This window comes from Gekko japonicus, unplaced genomic scaffold (genome assembly GCF_001447785.1).
Source record: "Gekko japonicus isolate JY-2015 unplaced genomic scaffold, Gekko_japonicus_V1.1 scaffold2690, whole genome shotgun sequence".
NCBI classification, from domain to species: domain Eukaryota; kingdom Metazoa; phylum Chordata; class Lepidosauria; order Squamata; family Gekkonidae; genus Gekko; species Gekko japonicus.
Genome location: NW_015163684.1, coordinates 18,697 through 41,160, shown reverse-complemented (window position 1 = coordinate 41,160; position 22,464 = coordinate 18,697). Strand labels below are relative to the sequence as shown.

The following is a 22,464-nucleotide window of genomic DNA, read 5'->3' as shown; positions in this document are numbered from 1 at the left end:
AGAAAAAAATAACGACAGGGCAAAGAAATCTAGTTAAGACCTAAAATAATTTTTAAAAGCAATTAAAAAGTTGGAGCCAATCAGGAAAATAGATGGGTGACAACCATGGCAACCAAAGACAAATGGAAGTTCATTGCATTTGAATTATTTGTTCTCTCCGTAATCCAAAATTTTAATTTCTATTTTTGCACACTTTTAGTAACACATTTCTCTGATATCAAGTTAAACTCTTTCCTGTTCCAGGCAATCTGTATTCCACACACTGTAGGAGGAAAAGGACACAATGCAGCATATCCCATGCATCTTATTACAGGCTTCTTAAATTGCATTCTTACATTAGGCTGGTCTGGAGAAGCAGGCAGCAGTAGCAGAGCTCCAAAGCTAGAAAATCAGCTATGGCTATCAAGCTCTGGGACAAAATTTTTAGGCAAGATATATGTAGCATGCACATCCGCTAAAGGCCAGAGCTAAATACAAAAGTACCATGATAAGGAGTCTATAGAATACCCAACCCTGACAGACAGACAGCATGAAAGGGCAGAGATTACGACAAGCGGCTATAGATCTGGGATAGTTTAGCCCTGTGTTTTTGGCAACCAACATTCAAGAGGCCAGTGCCCTTGACATTTTAGAGTCCTTGTCACCAAAGAATTATAGAATGGGGGGGGGGGCAGTAACGGATCAATAGGTTTATTTTTAAATGGCAGTGGAATGTTTATTCTGACCTCTTCACACACAAAAAAGGGACAGTTCAGGAGGTCAGGAGATCATTCCATGCCTCCCTGTTATAAATTAGGAGATGCTAAAGGAGTGGCACGGAGGATAAGAAGCACTTTCAGCCACTGCCATTGAGGGTAACAAACAAGAACCAGATCAGTGCAAGTGCTTCCATGGCACTAAGACGGTTTTATACATTATAAATGTAGCTTCAATTGGAAATTGTCCTTTCTCCAATTCAAATGTCCTTTCTTGTAAAAATACAATAGTCAAGTTTTTCAGCACAGTGAAGAATCCTGGAAGATGTTCAACCATACCTTCTTGCAGGTTGCTGCCACCGTATCAGATACTGATGGCTTTACCACACTACCTTCTCAGTAAAACTGGCTGTGGGGATTATAGTGGGATAATTCATAATTAACTATTAACTTGCACAACACTGTTTCTAAAACGAAAAATATCTACAATTTATGCAGAGTTTGAGAACAGCCTTTTTGAAGCTGAAAACTTTTTAAATTTGTTTTTGTTTGAAGACAGGCTACAGCTCCCTACACTGATTAAACAGCCGTTATCCAGTAGGACAGTTCCACAAAAAAGGTTTACTCCAGTTTTACACCAAGATTCCAGTTCTAATGGGTGGAAATTTTGGCCTGTCGCAGCTTTAAATGTGGAGTGCAGTTTGCAGACACATTCTTAGTTTATATGTATAAGGATCCAAATGCATGCCCTTTGCTAATCAGCATTCAGGTGAAACTAACTTCTGCTGCCAGTTCAGGCAAGGCAACAAACATACTCTCTACCTCAAAACTCTAAACATTGGAGAAAAAAACCTGTAAATGAAAAGATAATCTATTCAAAGATAGCGTTGCTACTTGGCTTGGTTCAATGGCTTTGACCTCCTCTGAGCATTGGAGCAATAAGAACTGAAAGACACACAGTGCTGTACCCTCAGTCAGGCTTCAGATCTCTGCAAAAAAATATATTCTTCCAACTGGTCACTATTCTGAAATATACAAAAGGAAGCATATTTATAGTTATATACAGAAATACGAACACTAATCCACTTACATCCTCCCTCTAAGTGCTTTAACTGTGAAGTAAATGACTTTTGCTTATCTGAGGAAATGCTGTCTTTGTTTTTCTTATATTTGAGATGCAGCAAATATATTCAGGGCTTGTCTCCATGGCGGGTGTCTTTGCTGCATGGGAAGGGAGGTCCCCGTTACTGGATACCATCTCCACAGCAAAAGAGGGGAGGCCTGGCGGGAGCTGGTCCATGGGGTTGCGAAGAGTCGGACTCGACTGTGCGACTGAACAACAACAAAATGACTTGATCTAGTTGTATTGCAGTAACTGGCCACAGATGTTGCAATACAGTGTAAATTCCTATATGACACTGGAAGCTGGAGATAGACAACGGTTCTGAAAGGGATTTTAAGGTGTTCTAATAGGCCCACCATTACCCATGCTGAAGACACTCATTTACTTTGTCCTGCTAACATCCTAAGCTCTGTTCACATGTTACAGTTAATGCATGTAAAATCTGTGTACACTGGATTTTTCTTTGTACATGTACTGAGTAATTTTCATATTACATTCAACTATGTACAGCTGAATGGGTAATTGAAACCACACAATTATCCCTATCTTGATGTCTGGTTTCATTTGAAAAGTGAAAAACACATTGGCTCTTTCTTACAAACAGGTATGTGTATGTACATGCAGGATTATTTGCTTTCACTGTGACATGGGAACTGGACTCCAGATGAACAGGTTTTGCAGGTTTTGAAGCAGTTCTTTCAGAAATTTATTCCAATGGTGGTAATGAAATGAAAGCACAGTTAACCATTCTGTTATTTCAAACACTAAAGAAATGGCAGTGGTCCTACAAATTCCTTATGTTGCCATGTCACATCAGCAGGTGTTTAAGAGATGGCTTCAAATAAGAAGCAGGTTTTGTGTTGCTTATCTCTGTGTCTGGATGCCTAGACAACATACATCCAATCAGCTCCATAGCCCCTTCCCACTGCTCGAGGATGAGATCTTACAGGACAAAGTACAGGCTGTGCAAGTTTGCACAGCTGCATCCCCTCTTTTGCTGTGGAGATGGTATCCAGTAACGAGGACCTCCCTTCCCATGCAGCAAAGACACCCGCCATGGAGAAAAGCCCTGAATATATTTGCTGCATCTCAAATATAAGAAAAACAAAGACAGCATTTCCTCAGATAAGCAAAAGTCATTAAAAAAAAAACAGACAAGTGATCGAAGCAGCCCCGTCTGACCCTGTAAGCAGACATGTGCTGTCACTGTGTCAGAAAGAGACAAGGATGATAAAGAGTCAGAAGAATGTCATTGGTGGACATGAAGGGCTTTTATTCAAAGCTTTCCTGCTTTATAATCTGATGAATTTCTGACACTTTCATTTTCATTGCACAGGATTCTAATACTCAGAGATTAGCCTACCCTGTGTCTCCACTTCTTCCAGAAGGGAGGGAGGAAGACAAAGATCTAGAAATTGGGCGGGCCACAGTCTGGGGACCCCAGCCATCACTTCTCCCCTGCAAAATACCCACATGGGATGATGAGAAGAGGAAAAACTGGTAATTTAAACATGCATTCTAGCCAATGTATGTCTTATATTTCCATTATGAAATGATCTACATAAATGACTATTTTTTTGTGAAAATGGCTACAGTGAAAAGAGGGGAAGCAGAAACCAAGGTTAGAGTGCAGACCCAAGCTTGTGCAGGCCCATGCTTTATACACCATTGACACCAAGTAAAATATTAACACATGTACACCAAGAGTCCATGCAGCTAAGAGGCCTGTTCGACTTCAGAGAAATGTTCTGTGTTTTGCCATTTGTGGCTGGGATTCAAACTCAGTAGACTTGCTTTGCATGCCTATAAATAGCACAGGTTTTCAGCATCATGAAGTCTATGTGGCTATTTTAAGTCCATGGGGTTCAAGGTCACTGGTTTCTGAACCTCAGCTCCAGCCAGTTGCTCTGAAAAGGTTTTCCTCACCTGCCTTTCACTGAACAGCTAACAGTATGTCACCTTTTTGACTGGCCTCCATGTTCCTTCCTCTTCTACACAGATCATCTGGAGCATGATCCTGTACAGAGAGCCAGTTTGGTGTAGTGGTTAATAGCGCAGACTATAATCTGGGAGAACTGGGTTTGATTCCCCACTCCTCCACATGCAGCTGCTAGCGTGACCTTGGGTCAGTCATAAGTTCTTTCAGAGCTGTTCTCTCAAGGGCAGTTCATGAAAGAGCTCTCTCAACGCCACCTACCTCACAGGGTGTCTGTTGTGGGGAGTGGGAGGGAAAGGGATTGTAAGCCGCGCTGAGACTCCTTTGGGTAGTGAAGGGCAGGGTATAAATCTGATATCTTCTTCTTCTTCTTCTACAGTGCAAGGACTGCATTACTGTGCCTAGAGAGTATTGTGATTAAATTAACAGTGGCTTCTTCATTGAGGGTGGCTTCTCACCATCAGTTTTTAATGTGTTCACATGAATAGGAGTGGATTCCTTGGGGAGAAATGATCTCACAAAATTACCAGATGTCTTACCAAAAAACTTCTTAAAGGGGCTGGAACCCAGATGAGTTATGTCGCATCACAGACATGCTGGAGCATGCATAAGATCAATTCAACACACACAAAGTTAAACTCATTTAGAACTGAATACAAACAGTATGTGACTGGCATCCTGAAGTAGTCCAGTCTCCCTCCATTTGCCCTGGAAGAGTTGAATCCCCATTTAATAAAAGGAAGAGAAGACATAAACCTTAAAGTGGGCAACGAAAGGCCTAGATATTGCCCTATGCAACAGAAGGAAGAGCAAGCTGTTCAGAGAGCTCCCCTACAGTGGGATCTGCTGGCCCAACCGTTCAGCTGAGGATAGCCAGGCACACAAGCACCTGTCGAGGTATTTTCCTCTTCCAAACAGCATTCAGCTGCCAAACAGGCATCTGTCCAAATCACATCTATGTTCCGTTATAATGATGTTAACTTCATCAAAGGGGGAAGCGGAGAATTATCCTGTACTTGTATGAGGCAATTACCACTACAGCCTCTAGGGGGCTCCATTTGCTAGAAAAAGAAACAAAAAATGCTGCATAAAAAAGATTTATTCAATAGTCTTTAAAAAAAACTGAACTCCCATTGGATTTTAATAAAAGTTGGCACAGAACTTCCCAAGGACCTCTCCCTTGACTTCTTTTACCTCCAGATAGCAGCCTTGAGGAGAAAAAAATCTTCCATTGTTGTTATTCATTACTACGAATAGTATTTGTTTGTACTGAGATAGTCCCATACATGAAGGGGTGGAGACCTATTGGGCTTAGTAGCATGTAAACACAGAATGCACAGGTAATCCTGATAACAGAAGAAACATAATCAAAACAGAACAAAAAAAATCAGTATTCGTTTATTTGTTAATGACAGGTCTTTTGGCTCGGGCGTTCAGGATTTATGGGAAATAATGAATCGACAACCATTGTAGAGACCAGAAGGATTATTGTTTAGACCTGGGAAATTAATATTATGGAACAACATCATCAATAATAAAGTGCTATATGATTGCTGGAGGATTCAAAGTAAAAACAAATGCCAGTAATTCCTATATTGCCCCATGAGGCAGGACAGAACATTGTAGAAGGAGATGTGAAACTGCAGCTTGCCTCTGGCCACAAACTGAGTTCACCTCTGAGGAGAGATCTGAGGCAGGAACCTCTGGAATCACAGTTAACAGTGGAATGGACAAGAACCTGCATTGTGAACTATAAAGTTGCAAGTTCAAAATTCACTTCAGCCATAAACTCATTAGGCGGCCTTGGAAAAGCCACACCTGCTAACCTCAATCCCACATCTGTAAAATGGGGATGTTCAGGACCCAGCAAGGCAAGCCACTGGAGCTCTCTGAGGAATGGCCCCAGAGTGGCTGGAGCAGAGCAGTGAATTCTTACCTACACCATTTGTAAAGAGAAAAGGGCCTCACTCCCCTACAACACAGTGACTAGCCCTAGTAAGGAAATGGGAAGTTCCCCCTCCCCATCAGACCCAATTGCCACTGGGGAGGGGGTAATTTCTATAAATAGTATAAACAGCTCAGTGGGAGGAGTTAAGCTCTCCCCGTTTCTTTCCCAGCACTACAGCCCTGACTCAAATCACACAATCTCATACCCCCGCATATGGCTGCCTTTAAAGAACATTAAGAAAATCTGGATGACCAAGGATCAGATCTCCACCCTCTGATTAAGCATCAATACTGAACTTTCTGACTGGAGGCCAATGTAAGCCTAACCCATGAAAAAAAAATTGAACACTCTAAAGAACCATCCAAAATTTTATTTAGATATTTATACCCCTTCTGTCTCCCCATTTGGAATCTAGAAAAGCTTACACCATTTTACCCTTTCTCCATTTTATTCTCACAACAACCCTGTGAAGTAGGTTAGGCTGAAAGAGAGTCACTGGCCCAGTGTCACCCAGTGGGGATCTGAAGTGTGGTCTCCCAGATCTTAGTCTGAGACTTTAACCATTACGCTACATTGCTGCTCACTCCTGTTAGTAATAGTAGCCACTACACAATCACAACTGTGTAGCTGTTCCTAATTATACTATACCTAATAACATCTACATCTAGCCATTCTTTGTTATTTATCTATTTCATCCACACACAAAATAAATGAATGAATGAAAGCATATTGTCAGTTTACTTGGAGCCATGCAGCACCTGAATAAACAATTTTGAATCAGTGTGAAGAATTTAAAAAGACTATAGATATCTGCCGATTGCCAACAATGCTTCACGTACATTTGGGAACACATGGTGTATTGTCTAGAAAATAAATCACAGTTGATGTCTCCTTCAAGCCACTAAAGAGTGATTAAATTCAAAGGGCTACAAATCTTTTATAGAAAGGCCCATATTGCCTAGAACACAAGTGGATTTTTAATATCTAAATTTTATGCATGTGTTTGTCTCATCAGTGCTGACAGGATGCCTTGGTGTTACAACAGGCAAGATATTTCACTGCTTAAGGACCCATTAATCACCCACGGGTAAGTGGTTCAAACCCTTAAGCCAAAGGAAAAGGCATCCCACTTCTAAAATTCCAGGATGGAATTTTCTGTTTTGGTGCAAGAGGAATGGAATGACAGGACTTTAACTTCAAATTAAAGCAAGCCATCCAATGAAATCAATGAACACTTTGCATAATTAAGCAATCAGGCCTCCAAAGCACGACTACAGCACATTTAATTTTTAATTACATTATTTCATGAGCAGATCAGGAATATTCTCAAAATTAGGTGCACCTTTCCTTCCTCACTGAATATATCCAAATGGGATATCATTTTTCAGGGAGGTGGGAATCTCTCAAATATATCTTAGCCCTGCAAGTTCACAAAGCTACTAGAAAATCTTAACAAATCTTCCAACATTTTATATGGCATGTACAGGAAATTTTGGGCTACATGGTCCACACAAAGTGGTGCAGGCACATAAAACTATACTTCACAGTTTAGTTTCTTGCTTAATAGTTCCGCTTCCTGAAATTCCAGCTGTGCTACGCCTCTAGAGGATGAACATGGGAAATCTCTAGGAGGATAGGATCACCCAAGGCTGATCTAGCAGAGGTCTGTAATCCTTCTCAGACTTAAACCCTGGGGTCACAAACTGGTTTCAAGAAAACTAAACATATGGTCTCAAATATCACTCCATGACTATCCTCTATATTTCAGTGAAGAATAATGATACAATTCCATTCCATACATGAGTAATGGCTCTGGATTGAAGAATGTAAATGTGTTTTAGCTGCTTGGGCAGTGTTACGTATTGAGCCTGAACAGTCCTTGCAAAAAGACTGAGCTTGGGATGCATAACAATAGATTGCTAGGGTCCTAGAATGGACCAGTAGGGAGACAGGGATCCTAGAGTAAACCAATGGGGAAACAATAGAGTGTAAATAGCCTATCATTGGGAGTGGGGTGTTTTTGGGTGTAACCCTTTTCAGGCATAAATACCTGGCTTCGGCCAGGGATTGCAATCTTCTTTCTCTTGCTGAATCACTAATAAACTATGAGCTGATCACTTCTACGCATCTGAACCCAGTATATTTCAGGCAGCAAAACCATTCAAATCCTCAGACACCCCTCCAACAATAAATTCTAAATAGCCAGCTAATGGAACAACAGCAGAAGCATTTAAAATGCTGTATTCTACAGACATCCATATGACCCTCCTTCCCCTTCCCCCCCCCTCTTTTTTAGGTCTCCTGGGGGAGCTCTCCTGCTCCAGGTCCCTCTGTGCACACACTGAACAATCCTGTTGAGGTCCAAGCAGAGGTTTCTCACCACAGATCTGAAGCCAGCTGCTCAGAAAGACCTATTGGACACCTGGTTGTCAAAGATTCAGGAAATAAATGAAGACTTATTCAGTCTCTTAAGGGTAAGATTTGAGTCCAGTAGCACCTTAATGACCAATAAGATTACAGGTTATAAGCTTCCAAGAGTCAAAACTCCCTTTGTCAGATACAAGTCTTGACTCTCAAAAACGTATACCCTGGAAATCTTGTTGGTGCTACTGCACTTGAATCTTGCTCCTACTGCAAACCAACACAACTACCCATCAAATATTTTAAATTGGAAGTGTAGAAACAGATGCTGTTCATTTAGTAGATCTCCCCCCCCACACACACACACTGTTGATATTGGACATCTTTTCATGGAAAGGCAGTTAATACATTAAAATCAATTAATGAATTAATATCTCTAGGCAAAATATCAGAGTATTTTAGGTTTACCCTATACTTTATTAAACACAGGCATGCCACTAAGCATGAAAAACAAAAGAAGCTAAGTTAAAGCAAGCCAGAATACTAATTTTGGCTTAGCAAAGATCATGGCTGCGGTCACACACACTAAATAATCCATTCAGTGCACTTTCCAACTGGATTTTTACTGTGTGAACTGGCAAAATCCAGTTGGAAAGTGCATTGAAAGTGGATTGAAAATGGATTATTTAGTGTGTGTGACCGCAGCCCATGGCTAGCTGAGCCATGCTGTTTAAGAACAGCCTCATAGTTAAGCAGAGTTTAGAACTTGGGCTTAAGTTCAACTAAGTCCAAGGATTCAGTGCTGGCTGCATTTGGTAAGTGATATTCCAGACCAAAGATAAATCAAAGACAAATAATCATGAAAGGCAAAACAAATGGGGGGGGGACCCTACAAGAAATATTGATGACATCATTCCTAACCAACTCTAGTTCCTCTTTTTTCAGGCTCCCTAGAGTACATTAAAATTTACAGTTTCAAAGCCACAAGACAGAAAACAGATTTCCTCTAGAAATTCACATCAGTGATAGGGAACGAAGCCAAGGGAGACAGAAAATGACACTATACATCTCTCTTGGTAGGAGGTTTAGATAATAGTTCTTACATATCAAAGAGGGCTCTCAACTAGATGGGCCATTTCTTTTTCTGGACAGATGAGTAGTTCTAGCCAGGAAGGACTCTTTCCTTTTGATAAACCCAGATCAAGAGGACATACTTAGAGGAAGAGCAAGAGTTTGAGGTCTGATAACATTCTTCCTATTGCAAGCCAGTTTTCCTTGTCTGATCTGGGCAGATGACAATGATGTCAGGCCTAGTGTATCAGTCAGGTTTCTATAATTCTATACAGGTACACACAGGATTCTTTCACAATGCCTTTTGGAGACAGGCAAGACTCACCTTCCCTATTTGCACCTGACCTAAGCTCCACATCTCAAAATGGTCCCCGGCTGTGCAGCATTCTTTCTGCACCTTGCAGACTCCTTGACTTTCCATCAACTTGACCTCCTGGTTACCCCCTACTGGACTTGCTCTTGATTCTGGCTGCTTCTTCAGTCTGTGGTATAGAACAGTTTCTGTTACTGGTCCACAGATCCGGCTCTCAATGTGTCCTGCCAAATCTTGTACCAGGATGAAAACCAGCTCAAATCCAGCCCTAGAAGCAAGCCTCTAAAAAGGCTCACACAAATCTGTCCTCAATATTGACTTGCTGTCCCTGGGAAGAGAACAATTTAACTTTGCTCCATCTACATCAGCAGCAAACTATCATTTTCTCCATGGCAATTCCATGCTGCTGTATTTATTACAGTACATTCAACCCATTTTAATTTAGGTGCATAAAATAACTCTGATAAAAGCAGCAATCGCAGCTCACTTAGAAGCTTCAGTCTGCTGTCTGCAGTGCAGTACTCCAGGTGGAAAGTGACCTTTCCTTTTCTTCAGGAAGTCAATCTCCCCAACTCACTCCCCCAAACAGAAGGGCAGCTGCTTCACACAGGCTCCAAGTCTCTGGTCAATAGGCAGTTTCTGTGCTCTTACTTTGGCAACTATTTTAGCTACTATGGACGACACAAATATGGAATTACAACCTCAAAGGCCAAGCATCAAACTGCCTTGAAAATCATATCACCACAAGCAAAAATTTATTTTGTTGTGTTCTTACATAGACCACACACACGGTCAGGTCCACACATGGACACGCCAGCAGCCCAAGCTTCGCTCTTGATAATAGACCGCACAGATCCTAAAACGTACATATCAGGCAGCCAGAATCCGAGAGTTAACCTATGGGATGTGGGGTGCACTGTAAATAATCCTTTCATGGGTGTGGGCGTGTGCTTGGGTGTGGTTTAGAACGGGGATTTAAGCAGGTCCTGCTCTCGTTGTCTGTATCCGAGCTGAATTACAATAAACTCATGAGCTGATTTCACTACCTCATGTGTGAACCCAGTACATTATAATTTTGGTGTTTTAATTAATTTACTTTATTTATATGCCCACCTTTCTCCTGACCAAACTTAGGACACAATGTGGGTTAGCAACAGAATACAAAACACAATAAAACTGTGTACAGTCAGGCAGTAAAAACACTAAATCAGTAAGTTTAAGAACATTAACATCATCCATCTAAAAAATACCTCATACACAGCCAGATAGACTTGTCCAGATTCAGAGTGCCCCAAAAGCTTTCCAATATCGTTCAATTTTATAGTCTTACCATAACCCAGAAGGGTAGAAACCCCCCTGACATCTTTCAGAAAGCTACTGTAGCAGCACAGGGTACCCACTGACAAGCTTACAGCCACTTAATAGCATTCTCTAGACAGAGTACACGAAAACAGTCCTTGCTGGGAAGAGTGAAGCTGCTTCACAGGAACTTGCATTGCATGTGGCCCGCTTATGCATCTTGGGATATTCTTCATTTTTATTTGCAAGCTAGTTACATATGATCCCTTTGGTAGTCACAAGCTGTAGCAGAAAGAAGGCTTCTTCTCCACTTTTTCATGACCAGATGAAAAGAATGGCATGGCCATTCCATCTGCATTCATGAGGACACAGATTAAGATACACAGTAAAATTGTCCTGCAACACTGGAAGAGTTTTAGCCTCCCTTAATTATGTTGTGGGTCTGCCTGCCAATGTCTCCTTGGATGAGGAAAAGACAGTGGAAGCTAGCCCAAGCCCTTGGATACGACAAGAAGTCCCACCAGACCAGGTAGAGGATCCATCAGCTGCAGAGAAGTCTCAGGCCAAAGTCAGCACACTACACCCTCAGTCACGCAGCCTGGGATCCGAAGCTGAAGTAAAAGCACTGCAGCTGATTCCTGATGTCAGATTTGTGTCCATATATCCTCTGGCATGGGGTTTGTCCTGTTTGTCCTATGCAGAGAACTGAAGAGCATTGTTGGCATTTAATGGCATATATAATGTTATAAGATGAGCAAGTGAACGAGCCTCTGATGGTGTAGCTGATGTTGTTGGGTCCAGTGATTGACTGTGGTCACACACACTAAATAATCCACTTTCAATCCACTTTCAGTGCACTTTCCAACTGGATTTTTACTGTCTGAGCTGTCAAAATCCAGTTGGAAAGTGCACTGAAAGTGGATTGTTTAGTGTGTGTGACCACAGCCATTGTGTTGTCTGGGTGTATGTGGCAGCAAAGTTGGCATCTGGGTTTATTGCAAGCTCTGGTCCCAGTGTTCATGTTCAAATTAGATGTTGCACTATTGTGGGTGAAGAGTTATTTGAGATGGGGGGGCTGTCTGTGGGCAAGAAAAGGTTTGCCCCCCAGTACTTGTGAAAGAGAGCTGTCATTATCCAGTAGATGTTGTAAATCATTGATGATGCATTGAACTGTTTTGAGCTGAGAGCTGTATGTGACCACTAGTGGTGTTCTCTTATTGTCTCTTTCAGTCCTGCCTTGTAACAGGTTTTCTCTGGATATTGTTCTGGCTTTGTTAATCTGTTTCCTGACTTCATCAGGTGGATACCTTAGTTCCAAAAGGTATGTTGTAGATCCCTCAGGTGAGAATCTCTGTCTGTAGGATTGGAGCAAATGCCCCCCCCAAAAAGTGTGTATGCACACGAAAGCTCATACCTTGAATAAACCTGTGTTGGTCTTAAAGGTGCCACTGGACTCTAAATTTGTTCTACTACTTCAGACCAACACAGCTGACCACCTGAAACTAGGCTTGAAGTAGTTGGTCCAAGACAATATGATGCTTTCTTCTTTTTTATTCAGTATTTCCAACTTACAACTACATTTACTGCTTGTTCTTAATGGTCTCAGATATGACCACTTGGTCCAAACAAAGAAGCTGTAACCCAGGAGTTATGGGGGTTCTCACTGCCAGTTTTTCAAACTGCAACACAAAAAGATTCACGGCTGATTTCAGATAATGAGGAAGTCCAAGATGGTCACACCATTAGGCTTCTGCTAGATCACATTGAGCTTAGAGAGACAGGAAACCCTCATCTGTGTTCCTCGACAAGGAGGAATATATTCCCCCAACAAGATAATTATACAATCTGCTAAACTGAGTGTCAAGCTTGGGCCTCGCTTGCCATAGAAGGCTGACTAGCCAAATTCATGGTCTGTTACATTGGGGTTAACTGCTTTCTCAGATGTGCTTATTCTACTGGTTTCGTCTACACGTATTCCGGGGCCAAATATTTTACTGCTGTTTATCTTCTCTGCTAGGAAGAGGGGGAGTGGAGGTGTGTGTGAATCTCTGCTTAAGCTTGAATAGCACCAACTTGTAGCAGTCTGTGAGACCCTGGGAAGTGTATGATCTCAGTGTCCAACATGACCTGGTAACGCAGGGGGCTTCTAGATAATGTAAACATTAGTTTGCAGGTGTTGGGGGCAGCCATAAGGGCAGGCTTGGATCTTTGGTGGGCTGAATGAGAATACTGATTGGATGGTTGGCATAGGGGAGATGTCCTCCTTGTAGTATAGGATCAGACCTGGCATCCGGGAGCCAGTTCTGACACAGAACCTGTCTATGCTTGGAATCTCTCTACCTCTCAATAAACAAATCTTGCTGCTACAAGAGTGTTGTGGGAGCAATTGCATCCAGGACTTGACACTGAGGACTTCAGTTCACAACACGGTGGGCACAGGAAAGGGTATACTGCATTTCTAGCTATGGGAAGGAGCTATACTCACTCAGCATTTCTGATCAGACATTGGCAGCAATGTCCCTTACTTAGAACCAAGCCCTATAAACTAAACTCTAAAACCAACACATTTAGAATCCTAGACTAATTCAGTTTCAATACAAATTTGTAAAAAGCGGGGGGAGGTTCTATACATTGCCATGCATGAGTAAAAAAAGTTTAAATGGTCTGAAATTTTCAAAAGCAATTACGTGATTTTATAGTCAGATGGCTAAAGGGCAAACAATGCCATGGTTGTCTCTGCCATGACTATAGCTGCATTACTGAACATCTATAATACAGTTCTTAAATCATAAATTCACGGTTAGTCCTTGAGGCTCTCCAGACAAGGTCCTTTCCTCCCAAGTCAGCAAATCATTTATCTGGGGGGAAAGTTTGCAGATCTTTCCGTTTATATCGCTTTCATCTGTAAAGAAGTAATCCAGTCTGGAAAGAGCGCAAGTCATTCTCACACAAATAAAGACAAATATTCTCACCACCAACTGCCTTTGGGGGGCCTTTGTATAAGACACCACCAGAAGCAGCTGTGCACTTTCTAAACAGCAGTGAAACACAGAGGCGCAAGTGGCTCTCCCAGGTAATATACAACAATCCCATTCTCCTACTCCCCACAGTGATTCAATTTATTTGGAATTTTTAATCCTATCTTCTCTAGCATGTGCAATTTCTCACAATACTGCATCATCAGCTAATTTGTTGAACATACTCCAAGATGTAATTGCTTTATACTAGTCAGGCCAATGGTGTGTTTAGTTGTTAACCTCAACTGACTGCAGCTCTCCAGGGAATAAAGCGAAGGTCAGCCCTGCTCCGTGGAATCCTTTAATTAGAGGTAAACATATATGGTTGCATTATATTGAGTCAGACTAATCTATAAATCTATTCTAACCCAGAATTTTACATCATGACTTGCAATCACTTCTCCAGTGAACTTGTTTGACTCTGCTACAGGAGTCTCCGGCATCTCCAGTGAATTTAGGAGCTTACACATTCAGACCAGATGCCATACCACTGAGATATGCTGGGAACTAAAGGCGTTGCTTCCTGCCTTCAAGTACCACGCAAAAGACTCTGACAGGAACAAAAATGTAGGCTTTTTAAGATGAAGAAACCCTCTTTCCTTTAGATAAACAGAATGTTCAGTTAGATTTATACAAAGTGGCCTGTTACATATCTCCTGATCAGTATGGGTTTTTACTCCCTTTCAGTGTTCCCTCTAAGCTGAGTTAGTGTGAGCCAGCTCACAGTTTTTTAGCCTCCAGCTCACAGATTTTTGCCTCAGCTCAGGAAGGAGGGCTCCAGAGCAAACCAATTTATGCAGCAGCCAAATCGCTCGCTCACAACTTTAATGCCAGTAGCTCACAAAGTAAAATTTTTGCTCACAAGACTCCGCAGCTTAGAGGGAACATTGCTCCCTTTCTGTATAGTTTCCCCTTTCCCTAAGAACTTTCCCCCAAATAAAATATTATATTGTAAATATTTTTGCTCTCTTGGTATATATGTAACATAGCTTCCCCCCCACCCCCGTCTTTCTGCTAATGTGCTACAATAACCCAATGTACCCCTTGGTTCTCCACCCATGGCAGCCACAATTTCCTTCTTGTAAGTCGCTTCACCAGAGAGCATGCAAACTTGATTTAGCCATCTCTTGATTAGACTGATTCTGGTCCAGCTAATATACTATATATTAGATTTAAATTAACAGATTATAGTTTTGCCTCATAAAATATGATAAGCAATAGCACTAAAAACTCTCAAGTATACAAGGAAGGTTTTTAGTTCACAATAATTTGTGCAAAATAACTGCACTTTACTTTTAAACTATGATGTGCGTTTGGAGATATGCTATACAGTTTGCTATAAATTTGGTACCTCTTATAGCACCATTATTAAACTGAAATAAGATTTTAAGTTTCACATAACATTTCTTTCATGTCATAAAAAGCATTTACACTGCTCACTTCATCCTACTTTATAGTCACAGCAATATCTTTTGTGATCCTGGCTTTTACAATATTTTAGAGTTTTAAAGACATGAGCGTCCTTATAATTGGTGATTAAATCAAAATTGTTAAGGTGCTGCATTGCACCCCAAATCATTACACGTGCACTCTGCCAAATCTTTGCTTTCTTTCAGGTCCTATCGTGGAACTGCCTGTTCAGCCAGTACTGTTGTAGCACTCGGTGGCTGACGTTTGGAAATAACTTTGCACAATATAATGACTGTGGCATTTCCAATTAGTAAATAGACATGCATGGCATAAAACATACTAATCCTCTTGTAGCTCAGTCTGGAGCGTCCTCCTAACATATCGCAATTTTTGCACTTACTTAAAGAGAGCAGTCCTCACTTTTGCTCTGAAATTATTTTCCTCTGCTCTGGAAAGGATAAAGGAAGACAGGATGAGATGGTCTCAGAGACAAGGGCAGCACCTGAGTTTGCTCTGATACCCTGTTTCTGTCGGGCAAGACAGCTTAGTTCAGGTCCATCATGCCTTCATGAATGACTGCACAGACTATGATCAGCATTCATACAGGTCTCCCAAGATCCTGCTTATCAATTACATATCATTTGTAATAGGAAGCTGTGTCCAAATGTCTTGGCCTAACAATGATGCACTTCTGGAAGAAGGCAGCAAATATCCTCAATTAGCAGGAAGGAGCTAATTTGGTGTAGTGGTTAAGAGCCATGGTCAGCAGAACCAGCTTTGATTCCCCACTCCTCTACATGCAGCCAGCTGGGTGACCTTGGGTCAGTCACAAGTTCTTTCAAAACTCTTCTCTCAAGAGCAGTTTTCTCAGAGCTCTCTCAACAGTCACCTCGAGGTTAGACTACTGCAACGCTCTCTACATGGGGCTACCTTTGTCGCAAATTTGGAGGCTGCAGCTGGTGCAGAATGCAGCGGCCAGGTTGGTAGTGGGTGTCCCTAGATGGGATCACATCCAACCTGTGCTGAAAGCGCTGCACTGGCTGCCTATAGCGTTCCAGATTCGCTTCAAATTGCTAGTGCTTACCTTTAAAGCCCTACATGGCCAGGGTCCAGCATACCTGAGGGACCGTCTTTCCCCATACAGGCCCCAAAGAGCACTTTGGTCGGGGTCACAACACCGCCTAGTGACCCCAGGCCCCAAGGAGGCCAGGCTTGCTGCCACAAGGGCCAGGTCCTTTTCGGTGGTGGCTCCTACCTGGTGGAATGAGCTCCCGGAGGAGATCACGGCCCTGCGGGATCTTTTACAGTTTCGCAGGGCCTGCAAGATGGAGCTCTTCCGCCTGGCTTTTGAGTAGGAGCCACCACCGCCGCCACTACCACCACTGTGCGACTGCAGAGCAGTTTTGCTGGGTTGGGCTGACTGGCCATCTGAACATCATGGCCCATGGCATCCCCCCTCATTGATCCCAACATGATATGCAATAGGGAGTGAGTATTTTAGTTGTTTATGTATCCTGTGAGATGTGCATTTTTGCCTACATTGTTTTAACCTGTTTACTTTTTATTGCACTTTTGTGCCTTAATTGTTTTAGCCTGTTGTATTTTTATTGCGCTTTTGTGCCTATGTAAGCCACCCTGAGCCCGCGTGTGGGGAGGGCGGGGTATAAATGAAATGAAATAAATAAAATAAATAAAGAAATCCAACTCTTCTTCCACTTCTAGCAGGAAGACGCATGAGGCAAAAATGACCTGCTTGAACATCATGAAGCAAGAGAAGATGCTGGAGTTTAAACAGTAGGTTCATACTTATAGGTGCTGCAGATGGGCCCGTAAGAGCTGAAAAAGGATTATTATACACCCACCATAAGAAACAAATCAAAGATACATTGCATATGTTGGATTAATGAAAAAAATGAGAATACAACAATTGCCCTGCTTCCATTCCTTGTTGATGAGACAGCAGTTGTTCCACCAAACACTGCTAAACCCAGCCAGAAATGGACTGAACCCAGGGCATTTTGCAGCAGTTGGCTGGGGAACTAACAGCTACCACTACCATATGCCACTGTAAAGGATGGGGGCTTCCACCAGTGGACATCAAGAAAGGGTGGTAGAGATACCAGGGGCTCAGATTGCAGCACCATAAAGGTGCACAACTATTAAACAGTTTTTTAGTTTAGTTTATTTCTACAGTCCTTACACCAGTCATACTATTAAAGTTATCAGAGCCTCGGACAGGCAATAGTGTCTCTTATCAGAAACAGTGGTATGCACAGATTCTAGACATGAAGGCGCTAGTAGGACATGGTGCAGGCTAGTATATTTATTTTAGTATATTTATTTTACTTCATTTATACTTTGACCCAAAGCAGCTTATATTGTTCCCCTCTTCTCCATTTTATCCTCACAACAACCCTGTAAGGTAGGTGAGGCTGAGAGTATGCAACTGGTCACCCAGATCCTAGTCTGACACTCAGTATTCATGCCAGCACTGCCAGCTACTCAGCAACCATGCTGCAACAACAGCTATGTGCCTCCACTGCCCTTCCTTCCCCAGCCCCCCCCCCCCCCCAGCAACAGCACTGAATCCCTCTTCAGTAGTGCTGGGCAGCAATATCTGGTAATCCTTCAGCAAACCACTACATGAGGTGCTCCTAGCATTTTCCATGGAAACCGATGGAACAACAACAAAAAAAACACAATGCATGCGTGGAAATGTAATAAAAGCAGCATTGAGAAACAAAGTTTAGTAGAGGGGATGAGTGGATGAACGAAATGAAATGAACACAGCTTTTGAAAGGAAAAAATGTACACATCCCTAATTACTCTGGAGTACATGGATAAGAGCTTCACGTTCAACAATAAAAAAGTATGAGATCTCCCAGACGGTCTCTGTTCTTCTTTAGCCACCCCCTCTACTTTCCCTTGCTGAGTCTGCTGACTTGAAAAGGTCTCGCCATATTCCCTCTTCTTGGACAATAAACACTGCTTCAGAGATCGAAGATCTGCTTCTTAATCTGTATGTGTGTCCTGCCCACTTTCATTTTATGCCAGGATAATGCTTCCAGGCACAGTTTATTCTAGGTAAATATCCCATTTGCAAAAAGGTCTGCAATAGCCATCTACTGCCTTTCTAGTCCCATTAAGACTCTGCAAACAACTCCTGGTGTTCAGCTTCTAGTTCTAACCATTACTGATGTGTCAGTATTCTTTCTTGTAGCACTATAGCCACTGGCTCTACCTACCCTATCCAGTTTTTCAACTCCCCCCCCCCCCCCCCCCTGCAAATTCCACTTTCCCCAGTTCTGCTGTAGTTCCTGGCTCCCTGACCCCCTCTGTTCCTGCACAAATATCCTCACTCATCTTCTATTTAGCACTAAACCGTACCTCATTTTTGCTATTCCAGTATAATTTCCTCTGCAGATCTATCATTCTCTTTGGCCCTGATCCACAGCCCACATTCTACCCCATCCTTAGAAAGGACAAACATTATTGTTCACCTTAGCTGCAAATCTTAATTTAGCAGTATGAATGCAAATCTCTTAGATTTTAATGCCCAATGGCCGAATAACTGCAGCCATCATTCTTAGACATATTTATCTCACCAATCAGCACTGTTTTCATAATCATAGGAAAAAAACAAGACTACAAAGTACCTGAAGATCACTTGGCATTCCAATACACTTACCCTGTGTTGGGGTCTTTCATAATGTAGGAAACAAAACTAATAGCCTGATCATATGCAAATCCTATTCAGAACAATGGATTTTGGGTGTATGGATCAAGTTGCAAGTCAACAGTCCCACACTTGGTTTCACTGAATATCTCCACCAAAGTAACAGTGTACACTTAAGCAGAGTTATACCTGTCTAAGTTCACTGACTTCAATAAAAGGCTGTAACGCAGTTTAGGACTGCACTGTAAGCTTGCAAAGAAGCCATGTATATATACATCAACAGTCACTGAGCAAAGCCTAAGCAAAACCTACAATGCTCCTTTGACTCAGGTTCAAACACATTCCGTTCAACAAGGTTTATTTCATACGTAGATCCAACATAAAATTCTAAGACAAGTACACCACTTCAATACAGATTCTAAATCACTCCTAAATTTAGCTGAGCTTGTTGGTCTCTACCCTCTTCTATTTAACCTTGGATAAATTTGCTACCTGCAAGACTGAACTGGTTAACATTTGCACAGCATCTTGGAATGCTTGGAGCAAAGCTGCTATTGACAGAGCTCCCACTGGCAAAGAGAGGGCAAGGATGGAATATATTTCTATGCAAAGGATATACACCAGGGAGACATAAACTAATCCCAACTCAGGATATTTTCTCACCGATTTCTCCAGGGCACCTTATCCCCAAGAGCTTTGGAGTTAACAGTGGAGAGTTCATGCAACTCTGCTGCTGGTAGCCGCAGCTTTCACTCCCCTGAGACAGAACACATCTGCCGAACATGTATCCTTCAGGGTAACCACCAAGCCCAGTGAAGAATGCTTCTTTGCAGTATAAACAGCTATGATTCACGTGCAGGCCCACCCCTTGCTGTAAACCACAGCAATGCCCTTCAGCCTTTCCAGATCCAGGACCTACCTTTGACTTAACTGGCTATATAGGATTTGCTATTGCATTTTTGACCTTATACATTTTACTTTTATCTAGCGAGATCAATATTTCTACAGCTCTTTTCCCATCCATTTCTTTCTCTCTCGCCCCCGCTCCCCAAGTGTCAATGACCACCTTTGAAATCCTCACCTTAGATATATTAGGCTTGCAACTCAGTTTTGGGCAAGCAGAAGGCCACTGACCTACAGGAGAATGTGCTGGAACCGACGTAGCCAGTTGGGACCCAGGTGTCCCAGCACTCTGCTTTGAAAGCTGCAGGTCTCCTTTGCATGTAGTGATTGGTTTGGTGGAGAGCAGTTACCCACCCACAAGGCAGAAGATTGGCTGGGACAGATAAAGGTGGTAGCTTTGCGTTTAACAGACACAGACAGAATTGGTATTTCCATCATGCATGCAAATGCGACTGTGCAGCTTTGGTGCAGCTGTTGCCATGATTCAAGTATCTTTCCTTCCCAGTTTCTCTACCTACTGCAGAGAAACGACATCTCTGTGAACTCAAACTGCAATATTTTACTGCTGTAACAATACAGTAGTCCTCACCACAACCACAAAGCACAGAGGGTAGCCATGTTGGTCTGCAGAAGAACAAGTCCATTCAAGTCCAGTAGCACCTCAGAGACCAACAAGATATTTGGGGTATGAGTTTTCGAGAGTCTCCCTTTGTCATATTTGATGAAGGGAGCCTTGATTCTTGAAAGCTCATACCCTGAAAATCTTGTTGGTCTCTGAGGGGCTCCTGGACTCAAATCTAACAGTAGTCACAGAATGTATTGGCTAGTGCCCATGTCATCACTTAGAGCATAAAACAGCTGCCCTACCCATACCTAGGCCAGTTTATGAACCTGAACAGGAAGACTGTGTTTTTGAAAAACTGTTATCTCCTGAGGATGAGAGCTCCCAAATGCACCATTCCCACAATGTGGGAGCATCCATATAGTCTTTCAAAGGGGAGCTGCGAACTGCAATTGAAGCTAACCTTTCTCCTTTATTACGTTCCCTTTTTGTGAAACTCACCCCATCCTTGTCATTCATTCTAAACTGTACTTCCTCTCCCTGAGCAGCAGTGTACAAAACTCTGCAGCACAATCCCCTGTGTGTTAAGGGGGGGGGGTGAACAATAGCAGATGATTCCCTATAACATGCCCCCCCCCTTCTGCAGCAAGGCTACTCACCCCCATACCCTGCTGAAGAAAGGCACATTCTTGCAGTGCTGGTACTATTGGACCAGAGTTAAATCTTGCACAAGAAATAACAATGTAGGTTATTCTTTTACTCTGTCACTCCCACGAGGCAGAGGAAAATTATAGCTTACGTTCTAATTTTCAGACTATCCTCATGCAAAGCAAGCACGTATTGCAAGCCTCTGTCTTGTTAGAAAGTATTTAGCAGTCCAGCAACTGGGATCTATACTAGGCTTACACAGCAGCACCACAACCGATCCCGGACACTACACCAGCAGCCTTCCGGTCAGTGTTCACTGGCCATTCCCTGCCTCGGGCTTCCTCTGAGCCAGGGCTCACGCCGGTAGCATGTAAAGAGCGGCCGCCTTCAAAGCTCGCGGGCAGGAATTCAGGATGGAACTTCTCCTTTTAGGAACTTCTCCACAAACCATGTGGCAGAACAGAAACGAGGGCAGAAAACTGCTTTATTTGTCCTCGATGACCCCTTGACAGATACAGCGGGGTTTCCATCCGCAACTCTGCAGCTTAATATGAGAGGTGACGCGACTCGCACGCGCCTTTGTGTGAAAGCCCTGATGCTGGGGGATGGGAACTGCACTCTACCTATGCTCAGAGACACTATCTCTTTCTCTCGATGAGGCCAAGCATTGAAGCCCCACGGCAGGCTGAAAGGCTGGCCGGGGTCCTGGCTGGCCCTCCCAGGGAGGCGCTATAGAGCCGCTCGCTCTGCAGCTCGGGTCGCCTCCTGCAAACTTTCGCCGCAGAGCCTGCCGCACTCTCAACAGCACGGAGCCAAGGCCGGCCCCCTTCCCTTCCCGCCGGATTCCCCCGGTGGGCGAGCCACGCCGCGTCCTGCCTGCCTGCCGCCCCCCTGGGAGATTCCGAAGCCAGTTGGCAGCAGAGAGAGAGCTGAAAGCAGCTGCACCATCGCTGGCAAGCGGGGGGATTCCCTCGCTCGCCTGCCTGCCTGCGGCGGGGTCTCCACCCCAAACCACGCGGAGCCGACGCTGCAGTCTTACCGGGTGGGCGGGAGCCGCGGGCGCTACCTCCCCTCACCGCCTGCCGGGTCGCTACCGCCGCCGCCGCAGAACTTGGGCTCCTTTGAAAGCTCCCATCCAGGCAGCAGCTGAGGCGTTTCCTCCGGCCCCCTCCCTCCCTCTCTCTCTCGCGCTCTGCAGTAGTACAAACACACCGCGCGCCGGCTCGCGCTCTCAATTGGCATGCCTCGCACATCCGGCTGCATACAAAGCGAACGGGCCCGCCGAGGCCTCCTCAGGGTGATCCCTGGCAACAACCCCACCCCATTCCAGGGCAGACTCCTGGCCCCAACGAGCAGACTTACTACACCGCTGGCCTGGCCTCAGTCTTCCGGGGGGGGGGGTGAAAGGGGAGAAAGGGATGACACAGGTGCTAGGAAAAGGCTGGGGGAGGCAGCAGAAGCCCTTAGCTGGTCCAGAAGTTCCTTTCAGTTGCGTTGAATTG

General features: G+C 43.5%; 1 protein-coding gene across 1 annotated transcript in view; it reads right to left on the bottom strand.

The window, feature by feature from the left end:
• SYT2 (synaptotagmin 2) overlaps window positions 1-22,065 on the bottom strand; it is an 86,242-nt gene extending 64,177 nt beyond the window's left edge. The window contains exon 1 of the mRNA XM_015407768.1: window positions 22,002-22,065. The gene's annotated coding sequence lies outside the window, so the exon portion shown is untranslated. The remainder of the gene's footprint in view (window positions 1-22,001) is intronic.
• Window positions 22,066-22,464: the final 399 nt, after the last annotated feature.